Raw genomic sequence first — 19,790 nt, 5'->3', positions numbered from 1 at the left:
AGATAGAGTGGTTTAATTATTTACATTTAATATATTTCTCTTTTCTGTCTTATTTCTGCATGTGTTTGAATGCATGTATATATGTGGATATTTCAACGGTCTATTTTAAAGGGACTATTGGTTTAAAATAACAGTAGAGTAATCTTAAAATGTTATTTGTATTTTTCAATGAGGAACATATTTATATTCCATTTTGCTATTGTAAATTCCACAAGGCTATTTCTTGTCTTCATATTCTTGTATGGGTGCTGTTCTTTCACAACAGAAGAAAAAGAGACGCTGAAGAGCCTGTCACAGAGCAGAAAAGGAGCCTTTCATAGACAGAGTATTAGTAAGGATCTTGAACAAACTAAGGAGTATCACATTCGTCTCTCTCCTCCAGAGTGACAGAGGGCATGAGAGATAAATAGGGCCTATTGAGCATAACAGAGGGAGATGTCCTTCCACCTTTAGTCAGTTGTGTCATGCTCTCTCTTCTTGAGGAGACGGACCTACAGCCAGTTTGACAAAGGCACATTGTGAAGTACAGGATAGAGGCATTATGTAGGAAGTTGGAAATGTAAGACTCAAATTACAGTCTATTTAAATCCTAACCTGTAATTGAATTTTACTATACCTCAGTGGTTTTGGCAGTCAGAACGCAGAGGGCATAATTTGAAAGTAGTTTGTAAATGAGCGTAAGAGGCTGTTTCATACTACCACACCACACAAACCTCAGATGCAGGCTGGCTGTGAGGCCCGGCAGGTGGTGCATGTAGCAGCACTAGGCATTGCTGTGATGGGTTGAAACACCACAGTGCAGCTTGGGGTGTAATGGCAATTCGACTGACCCTCTTTCAGACTACTAAAACTGCTGAAAACTGTTGCTGTATAGAAGGTTCCCTTTCAAAAATTACTTATTTTAAACTTTTTGGAAAAAAAAGTCAACGCACCCGTTTCTCAGACTCATGTCCATAAATAAAATATATCAACTTTTGAAGATATTGTAACTGTTTCTGTTCTCTCATAACTCCAAAGTGTCCTTGCTTTAATACTTCAAATAGAGCTGAATGTATCTAGGAATGGTCTGTTACAGTTTATACATATTTCATAAAGAAATACAAAGTTCTGAACTTTTGAAAAACTTCCTACCCTGCTGAGCATAGTTTTCTTCTACATAACCATTGTTGTCACTTTATCTTTCCTCTTTCTTCTTCTTAATTTATTCATTTGTATTTTCTTCTTCTTGCTAGTTAGTATTTGTGTGTTCAGATGGAATTTAAAAAATATTTTCCCATTGCTTTCAAAATACATTATCCAGTTTCCCATTGTTTTAGCTATAGCACTGTATAAATGGATTTATTCAGACCAAACATAGGCTGCAAATAATCAGGAAGGGTTAAAGGGTGTTTGGACCTGAAAACATTACTCAACAATGCACAGCTATAAGATGTTTCTTTAACTACTACTTTTTTTTTTTTTTTTTTTTTTTTGGTGGATCAAAATTAGAGTGGATTTGGGTGAATTAGGACAATTTAAGAAAGGGATCTTGCTATTCTTCCTATTGTGGTCTCTCTGAATGTTATCAGGTAGTACTCTTGACTTTGGTTTGACATGAACCTCCTTTGTTCACAGATGCCATGTTCACAAAGTTCACAATGCTACCTTTTTATACTAAATGTTCAAAAGTTTATTGTGACATGAGCAAGATTTTTAACAAATTATTATACGCATCTGCTATAGATAAAGTCTTTCCTATACTATGCAAAAATGATTGCCATCCTATTATTGTCAGTAAAAAGACAGAAGATAAAAGTTGTGTCTCAAAGTGTGGATGTTCTAACAATACTTCAAAATATATTTGGGGTTTCTTAATGGTATATGCATATATTCTGAAAACTAAAAGGATCTGTGATTCTCATTTTTCTAGGCACATTTGGCACTCTCATTTTTGTTAGATGAACATTGTTATTAAATGCAACATTTCATATTTATCTGGTAGTAGAATCTGAACTGCTCTCTTAGGACTTCATCCTATGCCTTGACCTCTTAGGACTGGTCCACACAAGTTTTCTCACTGATTCCAGCAGAAGAAAGGTCAAAGGCCATAGTCCATGATTACATAAAAATTTTGTTATTATCCAGATTCCAAATGCTAAATATTAAGTAGAAACAGAAGTTTACCAAAACAAAGAAGCAATCTTCTTGTATGGGAGTACCAGTGAACTGTACCAGCAAAGCCACATCCCTCTATGGATCTAGCTATAGTAGTAGCTGTCTTTGTATGGATGGCTACACCCATGTAGGATGACTTTACTGTGTCTGTACAGAGTCACCATATATAAGTAAAACAATCCCTACCCCTAATATTATAGTTTTATTCTTTTTAGCTATCAATTTTTGAGCACATTTTTGTCTCATGTCACTGGACTGCAAAAACAGTACAATCCCTGTTGCTTGCAGACTGGAACCACATTTCATCACAGGCATTCAGGAATATTTACACCCGCTTGTAATCTTTGGAGGATATTTAACCTTACTATACGACACCACTTATTAACAATAATTAGTGTTTAGGTTTTATCTTCACAGGAGGTATATCCCATACAGTCATTAACTGAGTACCTGCTTTTGAACTAAGTGATTCATAAGTATTGAAGGCTATTGTAACCAGTGATTTGATTTTTTTTAATTCAACTATTTCAGAACTCTAAAATATAGCACATAGACCAGGAAACCTTAGAAATGTTATCAGAAAAGTGCTACAGTTTTAGGTTGGTACTGAAAATCTGTTTTGCACCTTCTTTACTTTTTCAGAGCAGTAGCACAGTGTTAATGTTTGAAATGCTGGTTTCAAAAATCTATGTAATTTTTGAAATCTGAGTAACTTCCAGAAATATATATACAATATGATATATCATAAAGTAGATAACAATGTATTATGTGTGTGTATGTAGATACAGATACACTGTGCAGCCACATCACCCGAGATGCAGAAGGTAAAGGCAGGGACTGGGAGAATGAAGAACTGCCCACTGTAGGAGAAGATCAGTTTCAAGACCATCTAAGGAACCTGAAGGTGCCCAAGTCCATGGGACCTGATGAGATGCATCCGCAGGTCCTGAGGGCACTGACAGATGAACTGGCTAAGCCACTATCCATCATATTTGGGAAGTTGTGGCAGTCCAGTGAAGTTCCTGATGAATAGAAGGGTAAATGTAACCTCCATTTTTAAAAAGGGATAAAAGGAGGAACCAGGGAACTACAGACCAGTCAGACTCACCTCTGTGCCCAGAAAGATCATGGAGCAGATCCTCCAGGAAAATATGCTAAGGCACATGGAAAATAAGGAGGTGATTGGTGGTAACCAGCATGGCTTCAGTAAGGGTAAATCGTGCCTGACAAATTTGGTGGCCTTCTATGATGGGCTTACAGCACCGGTGAATAGGGGAAGAGCAACTGCCATCATCTACCTGGTCTTGTGCAAAGCATTTGAGACTGTCCCGCACAACATCTTTGTCTCTAAATTGAAGAGTCATGGATTGGATGGATGGACCATTGCGGGGATAAGTGTTTGGCTGGATGGTCGCACTCGAACAGTTGTGGTCGGCAGCTAAATGTCCGAGTGGAGAGAGCAGTGACAAGTGGTGTTCCTCAGGGGTCGGTGTTGGGACTGGCGTTGTTTAACATCTTTGTTGGCGACATGGACAGTGGGATCAAGTGCACCCTCAGAAAGTTCACCAACACCAAGCTGTGTGGGGCAGTGACACGCTGGAGGGAAGGGATGCCATCCAGAGGGACCTGGACAGGCTGGAGAGGTGGGGCTGTGCGAAACTCATGAAGTTCAACAAGGCCAAGTGCAAGGTCCTGCACATGGGTCGGGGAAACCCAAGCGGAAATCCAGGCTGGGCGAGGAGTGGTTGGAGAGCAGCCCCGAGGAGAGGGACTTGGGGCTATTGGTGGATGGAAAACTGCCTGTGAGCCAGCAATGTGCGCTCACAGCCCAGAAAGCCAACCCTGTCCTGGGTTGCATCAAGAGCAGGGTGGCCAGCAGGGTGAGGGAGGGGATTCTCCCCCTCTGCTCCGCTCTTGGGAGACCCCCCTGCAGTGCTGTGTCCAGCTCTGGGGCCCCCAACATCAGAAGTACATGGACATCCTCGAGCGGGGCCAGAGGAGATCACAAAGATGATCAGGGGCTGGAGCAGCTCCCCTGGGAGGACAGGCTGAGAGAGTTGGGGGTGGTCAGCCTGGAGGAGAGAAGGCTCTGGGGAGACCTTAGAGAGGCCTCCCAGTGCTTAATGTGGGCTACAGGAAGGGTGGGGAGGGACTCTTCATCAGGGAGTGTAGTGATAGGACAAGAGGTAATGGCTTTAAACTGAAAGAGGGTAGATTTAGATTAGATCTAAGGAAGAAATTCTTCCCTGTGAGGGTGGTGAGGCCCTTGGTGCAGGTTGCCCAGGGAAGCTGTGGCTGCCCCCTCCCTGGAAGGGTTCAAGGCCAGGTTGGACGGGGCTTTGAGCAACCTGGTCTGGTGGAAGGTGTCCCTGCCCATAGCAGGGAGGGTAGGACTAGATGATCTTTAAGGTCCCTTCCAACTCAAACCATTCTATGATTCTATTATTCTATGTCTGTGTGTGTATATATACAAACTATTCTAGTTTAATACAGGGGCCACCATATATCATCCACATAAATTCTGTATAAACCACCATAATTCTGGTGGAGCTTTTGAAGGCCCTGATTCTGGCAGCGAAAGGCTGTGGGTTAGTTCAGGGTTTTTGCTTTGGTACTTTTTTTTTTTGAGCTGGCTGCCTCACTGTGACAATGTGGAGCCAGGAGTTGGTGCTGGTAAAAGGCAGGGAATCAATGTGACTCCTTTCTCTCTAGCCTATGCAAAATACTATCCAAGGTTAAGGTAGCCTGTGCAAGAAGCACTGCCTTCTGCTGTTACCTCAGCTCACACAGACGCACAACTGAGTCTATTAACGTCAGAAGAGACTTCTTTGGAAATTCAGGGAATTAATTCTTTCCAGTAGCACTGCTTGGCACACACTAGCACGCAAATAACAAGAAAGCAATTGCACAGCCCTCTTCAGGTTGTAACTGTATCCAGATCTGAAAATACTATTTTGAGCTTTGTTTCCCCTTTCCCAACTGGACTCAAAATGGTACGACATTTTATTTCATCTAGCAATAAGCTCAGGATGGGTTATATTTCCTTCTGGGGCTAGTAAGAAAGCCTTACTGTGTCTGCTTAAAAAATTTGTTCAAAAAAGGTGTTAATTAATGATTATCCTCTCTAGTGGGAGCTGTTCAGCTCTATCCCAGACATACCAGCAGTATGGACATGCTACAGGTGTGACAGGGATTTAAGTGCTGTAAAGTTCTTGGAGAAATTCCAGGGCACAAGCCGGTGTTATCTGTTTAAGCTGAGGCCCACAATTTTCTCAGACTTAAAAGTTACGCAGACAGTGAGCCTTCAAGTTCAGACTCAAGGAAAATTAGAACTTGCTGGGTACTCATGTGCTTGAGCATGGCAAGGGAACAAGGAAGCCACCAGCAGTGCCTGGGCCCACTGCCCACAGGTATGCTTCCAGATGTCAGTAAGAAAGTCAAATGGACAGAAGGCAGAGCATGGTAACACTGTAACTGCAACAGAGCCCAGTATTTTCAGAGCAGCACAGACTTAGCTGAAGTGCTGCACTGGCTCCAGGCTACTGTTTTCCTTAGCAAAGGATTTATGATGCTATACCTCAGTAATTCGTGAAAACTCTGCCTTTTGCAGTGGCAAAACAGTGCTCAAAGCAAAACCATTGCACGTCACATGGGTCTACACAAAAATGTCCTCAAGCACACAGTGTAGCAATGGATAACTTGGATTGCAAGAGCTCTGTGTTATTTTTCATTTGCAATCTCTAATTCAGTTTACTACAAGGCTGAATTTCAGATAGTGATGATACTTTAGATGTAAGGTGTATTGATTTTGGTCCACCATTTTCCCCCTTTCTGTCTGTAAATGTGTAGGTCTCCAAGTAATATAGTGGCTGCTAAAATATTTGTGTCATCTATACCTTAAATAAGTATTGCAAACATCTGAAACAGTTCACTATCTACTTCATTGGGGTGATTTTTCACGTATCTCTACAGTATCTGTGGTATATAACTGTAACAAGTGTTTTTAAGTACATTATAAAATCTCACCATGGCAACATCTTTCTGCTCATCGTATTTACAGTGAGAAAAAGAAACAAGCAAAAATAATATTAACCCTGAAACCTTTCTGAAATTTAGAGGTTGAAAGAGTATCCTAAGTCAGGGTTTGTTTTTCGTAGCTATCTCTAAAGATCCTTGAACATGTTACCAGAGAAATAGTAATTGAAGTGAATAGAAATATGAAACTACCAAATACCTAGTTTTTGTTTGGGTCACTGTGACCAAATACAACTTGATTTTAATAGAAGATAGTTAGAAAAAAGATAGCACATTTGCTTAGTTCAACACCTAACCACACTGAGTATGATGCAGAAGCCCCAGGTATAGTCATAGAAATAGATCCCAGTTTGGAAATTACACCTCAAATATCTTCCTGTCACCCTAAACTCTGGCATCATGTAAACCTGGCTCAAAATGGACTGGCAGTCATCTTGTAGGGGCTTTACATGCCTTTAAGGAGTGGCAGAGTTTTCTCTGTTCTCTTGCTACTTCATTGAAGACTTGGGAATGCCTGGGTAAATTGAGAGGAATAATTGTAAAAGGGTGCATTAGGGTGCCCGCACTAGAGAACTGCACTTTAAGTACTCCTCTTGGTACCATCTCATGGGCTACAGCTGAAGAGATGTTCCAGATAACATGATTCAGAATAACATCAGTTATCTCTGTTCTTGCATTTTCTCTATCCCTCTCCCTATAGTCTCCACAGCCCTGTGTTATAGGAACACTTTATTCAAACATTGTGAGAGGAGTGCAGGCTCAGTGAAAAGCTCCAATAAAGCTAAATGCAACCACAGTGTCTCAGACCATCATTTCTCAGGCGAAAAATGAAAATGGACAGATTCTCAGGGAATTCATCACTTAAAGATTCCTTGCAACTCTGGATAAATCTGTGGATGATCTGAATATCTAAACAAACCATACCACTTTGACACTTAGGTACAGATATAGGGTCTAGAGTTTAACCACCTACTTTAGAAATTACTGGATTTATTTCTTATTTCACTCTAGTTCATTCCCATTCATCTAACTTTTTTAGGACAAGTTCTTTGTTTATATTCAATATAAATAGGGAAGGAAACCAAGAGAAATATAAAGAGAATCTGAATTAAACCCAAAAAATCCAACTATTTTTAATCCTTCATGAATTTTTCATTACTACTTCCCACAAAACACCTCCTGCCTTCTCCAAATGTTCTAAAAAGTGCTGCCATTCTCGGTAGATAAAAGCAGTATAAAATAATTGTATTAAGCAAAATTCCTTCTTTGTTTTTCTCAAACAGCTGCTATGTAGTGACTTTCCATCCAGTGTCTTCTGCACTGGGAATAGGTTAACTGTCAGGAGAGTAAAAGCAGTTAGCTATGCTTAAAAATCTGTACGGGAACTTGAGCACAGAGACAAATGCAAAGGGCCCTTTTGCTCATTTACACAGAGAATTACAGCATAGAAAGTTCATTCTCAATTGCTTCTTTCTGTTACTGTTTTTAGGGGAAAAAAGTGTTACTGGTACCAAAGCAAGCAGGAGATGCTCGTTCTTTATACTGTGCCCATCAACGTTCTGGCCAGGACAACCTGAGTACATTGGAGTAGGGAAGAGTGTGGAGGAGAGGCCATAATGTTCTAAGGAAACATCAACCAGATGGCCCCCCCACCCTCAGGAAACATCGCACCTAGGGGTTGAGACATGGCGTTTGTTTGATAAGATTGTTTGATAAGACATGCCGATTGTTTGCTGGGACATGCCCTTTGTTTGTTAAGACATGCCATTTATCTGATAACATGGGAGTTGCTAGGGGAGGGCTGGCACCAAAGTTGTAGTTGGGGAATCTGGCACCAGGGTCTTGGGGTGGAGGATACGTTAAGGATTTCTTGGAACTAATTGTAATATTCCCTCCCTATTCCTGGAATTTTGATACATATGTAACATTCTACGTAATAAAAAGGAGCTGCTTTTTGCTCCAAGTGTGCACGCTTGTGGAGGAGTTATCCCCTGTGTACCCAGCGCTGAATAAACATACCTACTTTATAACCTTACTGGTTGTAAAGTTGTGATTCCGCTCATCAGTAAGACCTGGCTGGAATGATACTATTCTAGGTATCTCAGGCTGAAAGAAAAAGAGAGTCTAAAATCTAGCAGAGATGGAATTTATTAAATATTAAGTTTAGAACTGGGTGAAAAACTTGTTGAAGTTTGGCTTCCTTTCTTTATGTTTTCCCATATAAAATCAGGTGCTATCATAGGGCTTACCTTTCAATTGTTTTGTTTTTACAGAGGCAAAGATTTCACCAGTTCCCCAGAAGACTTTTCAGAACAGAACAAACATTAAACTTTCCAGGCCTTCTTTTAATTCTGTATTGTTATGTTGTACCTAGCACAACAGATTCCTGATCTATGAATTATTTCAATCTAGTAAATTTTGATAATACACTCTGTGACATACACCTTGGAGTAAAATTCTTTCTGCTTGTACAGATATCTCAATTCTTATTCCATGAGGCTGCTTAGGTAGGAATGGGATGGCACAGGCATGAGCTTGAAGGTTGAATCACATGCTGGAGGTGCCCAATCTGACAGCTGATATGATAAATATCAGATAAACATTCTCTGGCTGCTGTGCTGCATTTAAACCTTTCTCTGGCTTCAGGATTAAATGCACAAGATGCAGCCAGTGGTGAGCCAGTCATTTGTGCCCATCATTTAGGTCCTGGCAAAAGAAAGAGGCAGCCAGTGCAGTGAGCATAAGGCAAGGACCACATTAGTTTATTTTGGAAATAATGATTAATACTTGTCAAATCAGTTGGTGTGGGGGGTAACATGTAATGACCTTGATCAGTGATTAAAACTGACTGTGTTAGGCATTCAACAGAGAAGGCCTTACTCAAAGAACATTAAGTGGAAAATGACACCCACCTTTAATACTCACTTTGCTCTTAGTCCAGGGCTCTGATACATCAGAAATTAAGTCCTTGCTATGCATAGGTTGCCCTTGACTACTAAACCCAGAAACGTTGAGTTGCCTAATAAAATGGTGTGGGGAACAGTAAGTGAAAAAATGTTTTTGTTCTGGGTGTCTTCCAGGCTATAGAGAAACTGCCTATTTTGCCAGTCTGGTGCTCAGAGTGATCAGCAAAGCTTAATTGTTTGCTTAAGCAGCCTTTGGAGCAGTGAGAGCTAACAGAGCTATAAATTGGCAGGGCTGGCCAATGCAGTTCAACAGCAAAAAGACTTTCAAAGAGACAGTTTGCTCCCAAGTGCTTATTGTCAGCTCTTTGCGTTAAACAGATTTTAACAACCCAAACAAAAACTCCACAGGGGAGCTTTTTACAAATACAAAACAAAGGAGTCCTGCTCCAGCTACATCAAAGCTTCCAGTCCTTTATAACCTCTGGTGGCAGTTTGTTTCATCCAAGGCCCCGAACTCAATGCTAATGTCAATTCTCCTGCCTACCAATGAACCTTTTTTTTTTTGAGTTTCCTTATCTAGCTTTTAGCTGACTTCAGAGAAGAAACAGGATTGCTTTAGGCAAAGCTACAACCATCTCCATTACCATACCCTGGTTGCCCCCATGAAAGGTGTCTGAGAACATCATGCTGTCATGAAGTTTTAAAGCCTTCGGTGCCTCTGGATTTGTTCATGTTGAAGCCATCCTATTCAGGAGATTTCTCTTACTATACTAGCCATCTTCACTTGTACAGGCTGGGAGAACCGAAAGGCAGATTTGGGCTAGTGTATGTGAAGATAAGATGATAAAATTTATTTTATTCTTATTTCAATTCCATTTTTATCTGTCAGCCCAATGTAAATAGGGGATAGTAATGAGATTTGAATTTACCAAAAGTTCATGGTAGTGAAATTCCAGGCAAATTTAAGAGAGAACAGAATTACTTTGCATTTAGTGTGGGATTTTTAATGTGGCTTTGTTCAGAATATGATGAAATTTAACACTGCAGTTAAAAAGGGGATGTTATTGTAGCTCTGGATAGTTAATGACAAAGTAGGATGCAGAGGCAGAACCATCTCATGGCTTCTCCACTTCGACATGACAAAAAAGAATACGTGCTGCACTGGTAAATCCATACATAATGGAAAAAAATGCCCTGGTTGTTGAAAAACAGGAAAGGTGGGGTGGAGAAATTAAATATATGGTTGCATATGAAACATTGGAGGTACAGTTGAGATTTCAGTTGTATGAAACCAACTGAAAATTCTGAATCATCAAAAGCTACAGCATTACAGACCATCCAGAAGTTACAATTTTTTTATTTCAAAACGTGTGCTTATAGCCAAAAGACATTAATGAAATCTGAATAATTAATTTCTCAAATCTTTGCCATACTGTATAAATTTGAGGGGCAGCACTGAAAAGGGGAAAATGACAAGCCTCATCCCAACACTGTGTAAAAATCTCAAATTCACTAGAGTTATCCTGATGCCTATATTATCACTTCAGTTTCCCTGCTCGCTTTAATTACCCAAGTAGCCCCATCGCATTTTGTTGCCTCCTCCTACTCTGCAGATCCTCTTCTTGCTGCTGGAGTGCTATGTTCAACTCAGCATGGCAGAGACTTACAGCGCTGGTTGGATCTAGCTTTGAGTAGACAGTAAACATGAAGTGATAAAAAGCTGTAATGCAGAGTGCTGTATCTGTCTCAGTATCACACTGTGATGGGAGAACGTAAGAATATGTCTGTAATATTTCACTGTTATTAACAAAATCTTTAGAGTTTCTGGTTGTTTTGGATGTGTCAGTTTTGGGGTTCCTAACTTGAAATCCTTTAAAGAGCCATGAATTTAGAACTTTATGAAGAAGAAAAAAAAAAAAAAAGGGATTTTCAATCTGCTTCAGGTTAAGGACACCTAATTTTTTTTTAATTCTAAACCAATACTTACTATCTCTTCCTTGTAATACGTATGTGAAAGCATACAGTTATCCTCCTGCATCAGAGTCTGTAATTCTGTACCGGCAAATGGTGGGAGTTCGTTAAGAATGAGTACTAGGAAGAACTAGTGCTACACCACTGTTTTCAAGATAAGCACTTCCATTTGCTTCTGCCTGACTGTAAGACTCCCCTCTTTGCTGAAGTCTTTCTGTGGTTAACTACATTTCTTTCAGGCCATTAACTATCTTCAGATTTTAACAGGCTGATAGGAGAAGGTGAAGAGAAAGAAGAATTCATCCTGTAGCATCCCTAATCCAGGGAACAAGTGGATCAGCTGAGCGGGGAGAAAGAAAAGTAATGAAGAAGCTCATAGGTAAACGATGCAGTGGGATTTGAAAGATAAGGAAACTGAAGACAATCTATCTGGATTGAGTGAAGGATGAGAAAATGAAATATGGAAAACCTATTCTAGGGAGTCAACAACAGAGCAAATAACTAGGCCACTGACTAAGTCCTGGTCTGAGGTTTGGTAAGGGAACAGGATGTGGAAAATTACTGGACATTACATGAGAAAGTGCTGAACATGATTGATAAGAGTGTGAGAAAATGACTAAAGTTACAGACAGCACCGTGCAGGATGGCTGGGTTTCACAGGTGGTTAAGGGGGAGTTTTGTGAGAAATGGAACATAAGGCCCAACTTCACAGATAATTGGGGAGGTGTAATGGAGACCTTTGGGGGAGTAACATCTTGCAAGGCACCGAGGTATCTGCATCAGTAAGACCACAAAAGGCCAAGATTACCTAGGTAATGGTATCAGAAATGGCAAATCTGGGATGGATGTAGCAAAACTGGGAACAACTGGGAAAAAAAGTAGTTATGTGGGTGTTGTGGAAGAGACTGGGGCAGAGGAAGTGGGTGGTAAAAAGGCGGGAAATTAAAAAAGGATATTAGGTATACAAACCATAGGATTGGTGCAGTATGGGGTATCCGTTGGACAGCCCTGCACTTGACTGTGAGAGCTGGAGCAAGACGATAAACCAAACCGTATCACACAACCAAAACCTGCTTCTGCACCAGTGGGAGCGAGGCAAGCAGCGTGTTTTTCTGGGGTGCCATGGGAGCAACCCCAATAGATAAAATGGCCATCTTGGTATCACCATGGCAGTACCCAGTCCAGGTCCGCCAGCACAGCTGCTCATCACTTCCTAACAACAACATGACTGACCAAACCAAAAAGTACTTCTGCCTTTAACCTGCAAAATCATCACTGACAAAAAAATACACTAAAACCTGTTGACAGCGGCAAAATGTTTCGCAAAGGTGATTTTTTTTTTTTCATAGAAGGAATGTGTGAGCATTTATAATTCTTTCCCAAAGACAGAATTGTGCCCTTATTGCTCACAAGAGATGTAGTTTTTATCAAGAATAAAAATAATTGTAATCATTCATTTAAAAATGTAAAAAGCCCCACAGAGGAAAATTGTTTCACACAACTGTTAAAAGAGACCTTAAAAACTTAAAAGAAACAGTCATATTTTTCACGGTTCACTAAATTCACTGTTCTCTAGTTCTCTTACTTATATGGCCTTTTCAGACAATATTTAAGCACCTTTGATAGAATCAGCAGCTGTGAAGACCTCATCCCTTTCTTTGGTCTTCTCATCTCTGTACCTCTCATTTTCTTAAGTCAAATGAATGATTGCATAATCCTGAATAGTGGTACAGACTTAAAAATATCACCTAGGATTATCCTGCTTTCCATTGTGTCTGTGTAGGCTGAAGAATTATGCCTTTGACATTGTATGTAAAAGATTTATTTCTGTCATCAGCTGGAGCATGCCATATATACAGGCTTTGTCTTGAAACCTCCATGGCTGATTACATTTTCAACAGTATCTCAGACTGTGAAGTACCTGACAGATCAACCAGATGCTTATTGTCTTTAATGAAAAATTATTTTTTATACTGTCATATTAAAACTTGAAGGTTCAGATTCCAGCTGCCTCCAAGTACCACTTTCTCCCTTGTAAAGAATCTGGTCAAATTAGGTATTTGTTTCTTGGGAGGAGGCAGAGGGGAGCAAGCACAAGTGCAGACACATTCATTTTTTCTGCTACATTGAGCCCTCTTTAATTATGTGAAAATTGACAGTTGTCCCAATTCAAAGTAACAGTTTTCTGTGTATAAATGACATAAAAGAAAAGTATAAACTTCCTATGGCGGTGATTGCAAGGTCACACAGAAAGGATGCAGTTAGTCATGCAGCCTCTTCCAGGCACAAGAAGTAATTCACACAAGTTTCTACCCAGGGTTGCTGGCAGAGGGGCAGGTGGCAATGTTCATGGGGGACTGATGTAGCGTGGAGCTGGAGTATTTCCAGGCTGCCTGAGGAGCTGTGCTACATGTGTTCCTGATATCCCAAAATTAAATAGAAGCAATAGAATGTGAATCCTGCTCCCATCTCCACCATTCCCTAACCCTCAAATGCATTTGGCAGAAATGTGACTGGCTTTCTGTAAGCTCATTTCTACAATTTTGCTCTTAGCATTACTAGGCAGTAATCATAAATTTTCAGATGAATTTAAAATATTATAGAATATTCCTGTAGGTTATCTGTTTATATGCTCTTTTCTGCTCTTTTTGCAATAAAGAACAAGCTGTTTTGACTCTGGTGAGAAGAATTTAGGTCTGGTTCAGAGTTTCACTGCATATCGGTTTTGTTCCCAACAGTTGTGGTTCAAGGTACTATCACAGTCTTCTGTGCTGGAATAGCAGATGAAAAAGATGCAGGCATGTTAGATTTAGGATACCTGTAAACCTTCACATGCCACGGCTGTGGAAAACATGCCTTTTACTAGGTAGTATGGTGTTTGTAAGTACAGGTGAAGTGTTTTGCAGCTGGAAAAGGGGAAATACCAGTGTTGTTATGGAAATTATTTGAAAGATTTTCTCTACACTACTGTTCTGGACAGCCATATCAAAAAGTTGAATTCGAAACACCAGAAATGTGGAGAGGGCATTCCCAAAAGAACAGGCACAAGAAGTCTATTCTGGGAGAGGCAGTTTAACAGTTTAGCTCATTTAGCTCAACAAAAGAAGGCTGAGAGGAGATATAATTACTATTGGAAAATGCATCTGCAAAGTAAATATCACAGAGGAAGAAGGGACAGCACAAAACCAGTTGTTTTTAAATTGAAAACAGATTAATTAGAAGCAGATTTATAGCTAGCAGAGAAGTTAGGTTCTCGAACAACCTCATGGTAGTGTCAGAGACAGATAGATGTTTAGATGGACTTAAGAATTACCGAAGGTCCAGCAGCATGTGGGCACTGACTCATCCCATTTGTTTCAGAGCTTGCTGTAAAACCATGCTGACTCCATGGTTTCAACTGGGTTTTAACCACAGCAATATTTTTATCAAATGCCTTGTATTCTCAGTTTTGAAGTTCATTAATTCTAAATCTCCTTGAAGTGAATAGGAGAAAAGTTTTTCACTTTGCTGTCTGGATGGCAAGTTCTAGATCAGAAGTGTATGTCCCATCTTTTAAAAAGAATAAAACTTCATGTAGTTGGAACTTAAAAATTTGTCACTAGAGAATCTGATTTGTTGAAAGATAACAGGGGAGAGAGTTCATGTTTTAATTTTCTAGTTTAGGCTTATATCCAAGCTTTGAACCTGTGAAAATAAAGAAATGTCACAAAATATGGGACAAAGCTGCAGTGGGTATGGTACCATAATTCTATAGAAAATGTGTTCCATTATGTTAATGAAAATTTGTATTTTTCCTTGCAATATAGATGTTTTCCATTACCTTATGGTTTAGTATTATGTCTAAGAACCATGCTATTTCTAATGAGACTGTTTCTTATACTACCAGAGACACTCTTGTAGTTTCATTAGTGAAAAATCCTCTAGTGTTAATAATGAAAGCATATCAATAAAAATATGAGTCACAAACTAAAGAAAAATTGAAAGGCTGTGACAACAAAAGCTTCTGATGTCACCATCTATTCTGCTGATGTATCAAATAAACTGTCATAACCACGTTAAAACACTTTAAAGGTTGCAAAATAGTAATTTAAAAATGGGAAAAGCCAAAATTTAAGATTGTCCGTGCAGCTGTACTTGCATTTTTCATGCATATGCATTTCATAATCTCTCAGCACTTTTTCCATAGGACCCTTGCACTTTTAAGTGCCAAGGGTAAACAGTTCTCACAAAAAGCTGTTCAGCACCTTCTGATACACTTTTTATGCTGTGTGTGGCAGCAGTCTTATTTGTTTCTCACTGTTCAAACCGTCTCGGAAGAGAAATAGTTCCTGCATAGACTTTTCTGTCTCATTTATCACTACTGTCTCTGAGGGCTTCACAATGACTAATTAATTTTACTTCACAAACTCTTGCAAGATAAGGGCTGGCATTTAATTGAGTCACAAAGAGATGAAGGTCAAAAGTATCCTCTAACTTGGAGGTGTGCTGTTGAGATGCTCTGAACATGGTGTTTAGAACAATAAAGCTCTGTATATTTAAATTACAAATCATTATTCATCTCAGTTGCAATAAATAGTGCTCAGCAATTCCATCAATCAGTACCTAAGCTCAGGACAGACACCCAGAAAATAAGAAATTAATGGTTATGAAAAATTTGGTTTAAGTGCCTTGCTTAATGAGTGGAGTATAGGAAACCTTTGACAGACACAGAGCTATAATGTGATTTTTTGAGGCACCATTTACTATCTGGGACATGTTTTCTTTTCCAGCAACTCCCCTGCCTCATTTTCAAAAACTACCACCTCTGAGTTCAAGAGTGGTCCATTTCTGTGATCAGGAAATCAAGCAAAGGCAGCAGGAAGCCTTCATGGATGACTGACTACACTCAGCCATAAAGGAAGTGCATGCAAGATGTGGAAGCAGAAACAGGTGACCCAGGAGGAGAGCAGAGACACTGTCCACACTTGCAGGGGTGGGGTTAGGAAAGCCAAAGCCCACCTAGAGTTGAATCTGATGAGCGACATGAATGGCAACCAGAAAGGCTTCTACAAGTATATCAGCATGGAAGGAAAACAAGAGAAAACATGGGCCCACTGCTGAATAGGGCTGGGGCCCTGGTGACAAAGGACATGGAAAAGCCTGCTGTACTCAATAACCTTCTTTGTCTCAGTCTTTACCGGTAACACCATTCTTTGGCTATCCCAGGTTCCTGAGACCACTGGGAAAGTCTGGAGCAAGACTCACCTTTAGTGGAAGAGGATCAGGTTAGGGAGGATTTAAACAAATCAGATGTGCACAAGTCCATAGGGCCTGACAGGCTGTACCCATGAGTGCTGAGTGAGCGGCTGATGTCATTGTAAGGCTACTATTATATTATCTTTGAAAGATCATGGTGATCAGGAGAGGTTCCCATGGACTGGAAGAAAGTAAATGTCACTTCTGTCTTCAAGAAGGAGGATCCAGGGAACTAAAGGCTAGTTAGCCTCACCGTGATCCATGGGAAGGTAATGGAGCAAGTCACCCTGGAAATCACTTCCAAGGCTTGTCCTGTCCCACCAAAACTTTCTTCCTCGGTTTCTGCTTCCTTATCCAATTCTATTCTATCTCTGTCAGCTCACTTTTCAAGACTCAAGTTTAAACTCACTTCTGTCATTCACTGTAAGGAAGACCTCACGGGTCAGTATAATACCTTTCTCCATCATATTTCTCTGAGCTGCCTTTCCCTCTTCCAGTAACTGTCTTCCACATTAATTTCCTTCCCATAGGTTCCCACTTTTCTCCATCATCAACTGCCACTTCCTATGCCCTTCTCTCACCTATTTGCTGAGATAGACTAAATGTTTTTTAAAGGCTGAACTGCTCTGTCTGAAACTTTGTCTAGCTAAAAATAAGTAGCCTAAAGCAGACAGCACAGAAAATACAACTCATGTGGCTGAAGTTTCTCAGTGCTTGCAAATGAAAACATGCTCTTACAAAGTAGTGTTAAGAAACCTTAGTAAGAGACAGACCTACTAACATGCCAATAACACAACTCTTTAAAAATGTCCAGGATTTCCAAATGCTGTCCCAAGCAGCTGATGTCCATTGTGGCACAAAATAGCATGTATACTAACCATTCATTAATGCATCTGATAAAAAAGAATAAATTTTTCCAGGAAATACATGAAAATACTTAAAGAATACATTAAGTATTCAAAGACTTAAACTATAATATGCATCATTAAGCTTCTGTAATTCTAATGACCAAGATGTGCAAACAAATACTGTCCAAAAATTAATAACATAGAGTGACAATTTGCCTGCAGAAACACACAAATCCCATTGCTGTCAGTGCATAGTTCCTAAAGACCATTATTTGGAGCTCATGTCTGCAACCAAAAAGTTGCATTAACAGTCTATTTGTGTGAAAAAAAATAACTACCAACTCAAATAATATAATTTACTCTATTAAAATTTTTAGAGAATGTTCGTGAAAGCAATAAATGAATTCAAGAAAAATCACAAAGCCAGAATTCTTTTTTTTAAAAGAAGACTGTAAATTTATAGTTGAAATTATTTCTGTGGTACTGTTCACATGTATACACATACACAAATAATAAATGCTGTCTTAGTGGCAGAAGATTTTTAGTATGTTCAATGGCTGACAAGGCTGAAGTCAACTGAAATGTATTTTTAACCAGAGGACAAATCTTATTTGAAGGCTTTATAAAGAAACTCTATAAATTTAGACCAAACGCCTTGGATTTATTTTATGTACTCTAGACCTCACTTTGGCCTCTGATCACAAGAAAACTGGTGTAAATCTGGAATACCTCCTTTGAAACCAACTAAGGCTTTCAGAATTTATGCTCCTAAATCCAAGAGAAGAATTTAACCCAAGAGCCCAACACCAGCTTTATTGAGCAAGAGACAGTTGGTCTGGCTGCAGGGGGGAGAGGCTGTGGCAGCTGGCCAACTTTTCTCCCCAAGAAGTGATGTCAGACTAGTCAGCAGATCCCTTTGGGCATTAGACATCATGGGAAATAGCCAGACTCTCTTATAAATGGGAACTGTTACAGAGAGCCAGCTGGCATCTCTTCCAGAAGGCTCTGGGGAGATGGCCACCGCCTAGAAGTGCCTAACTGGTTGTTGGCCTCGTGTTTCAGGCCTGCTGTGACTTGCTCTTAATACTCATTCTTTTTGTAATACAGTATAATTTATGACCACAGAACGTGCAGCAAGAAAGGGAAAAGATGAAAAATATTATGCTAAATACAACCAGCCATATACTTGAAAATGTAAACATCAAACTATTCCCTAGATATGTAATTACAGGCAGCTTCAAAGAGGGAAAGGCACATTTTTAGCAAATACATCGTATTTTGTATACGCTGCTTTTGCCTGAAGGACAGTCTGGTTTTCTACAGGAGCACAGCAAACTGCTTTTAAAGGGATCATCAACCAGAGTTTGTGGCTAATCACTTGGAGCTCCCATGAGACATACAGAGGCATTACATGGAAAAGAAAATCAAAATGCAAAAGCAAATGTTGCACATCTCCAGCATGCTCCTCTTTCCTTCCCAAGACCCTGAAGGATGGCATCCCAAGCCACACAGCAAGGTAGTGGGTAACAGGAGGACCCATCTTCTGACACATTCCCCCTTCCCAGCTCTGTGAAATTAGTGCTGGAAAAAAACATCAGGAGGAAATACTTCTGCTCTTACTCCATGGTGTCAGTATCACACAGGGAGCTACAAAGGCTGTGCTGGAAGGCTGATTTAATAGCACCAACTGTTAATAAATGTCCTTAACAGGCACCCATCCCACCCACTGCTGCAGTTCCCTCTTCTGAGAACTGCACTGGGCTGCTGTAACTGTCTCCTCCTTTGGCCTTGGCTCTCAATCAGATCCCAAAGTCCTGTCTCTGGAGAGAGACACACGTGTAAGCCCTGGTTCCCATGAACCCCCATGTCTCCCTCCACGCATTTGGACTACACTGCCAGAACCAGCTCATGGTCTTTCACTAGCACATTCCCCTTCACAGGGTGCAAACTGAGGTGTGCATGGCTCCCACTGAGCCCAGTGAATGCTGCAGAGTGGCCTCTCTGTGAAATCTCCAGTATTTGCAGCATGAAATTTCCTTTCAAACTCTGACTCATTGCCTCCTTCTAATGGCCTTAATCCTCTCCCATTGGAATGCAAAGGCATACTGTAAGGTGGGCTGTCATGATGTCCTTCATTAGTTTGTAAAATATTTGGCATATTGTTACTAGCAGACTTGGGTCTGTTTTTCAGAGCTCTGGTAGAAGAAAAGTGAACAGGAGGGCAATGGCTGTTTTACTGTCCCAGTTTGCTGCCTTGAGCAATTGCCTGCTTTGGCTGTTCCATGTGAGAACCACCTAAAAGCAAGCACTGATAAAAAGCTTCCTGAATAAATATCCTAGCAATTTTTTTTTTTTTAAATCATTGATTTATTTTCTAAAACATTTTTCACCTCAAATAAAAAAGCCCAAGAAGATCAATACTGACTAAGATCTGAAATGTTTGACTTGTGTGCTCTTTCTTAACATCTTTCACTTTCTGAAATATGTTAGCCTGTTTATGGGGAAGAGCAGCTCCTTCTTCTGTTGGTATACTTTGTACTAGCTAGAAAGAATCTTTGGCCAAAAGACACTGAGGAGTAGATCTAGTAAATTCTTTGTGAGTGGAAATAATATTTTTATGGTTCCAATTTACAAATTAAGA

At 40.0% G+C, this 19,790-nt stretch overlaps 1 protein-coding gene across 3 annotated transcripts in view; it reads right to left on the bottom strand.

Moving 5' to 3' along the window:
- Window positions 1-19,790, bottom strand: part of SHISA9 (shisa family member 9) — a 197,499-nt gene that overhangs the window by 118,046 nt on the left and 59,663 nt on the right. The window lies entirely within an intron of this gene.

Source organism: Tyto alba, unplaced genomic scaffold (assembly GCF_018691265.1).
Source record: "Tyto alba isolate M040663 unplaced genomic scaffold, T.alba_DEE_v4.0 Super-Scaffold_28, whole genome shotgun sequence".
In the NCBI taxonomy this organism is placed as follows: domain Eukaryota; kingdom Metazoa; phylum Chordata; class Aves; order Strigiformes; family Tytonidae; genus Tyto; species Tyto alba.
Note: the sequence above shows the minus strand (reverse complement) of the source record. Positions and strands in the feature narration are given on the sequence as shown.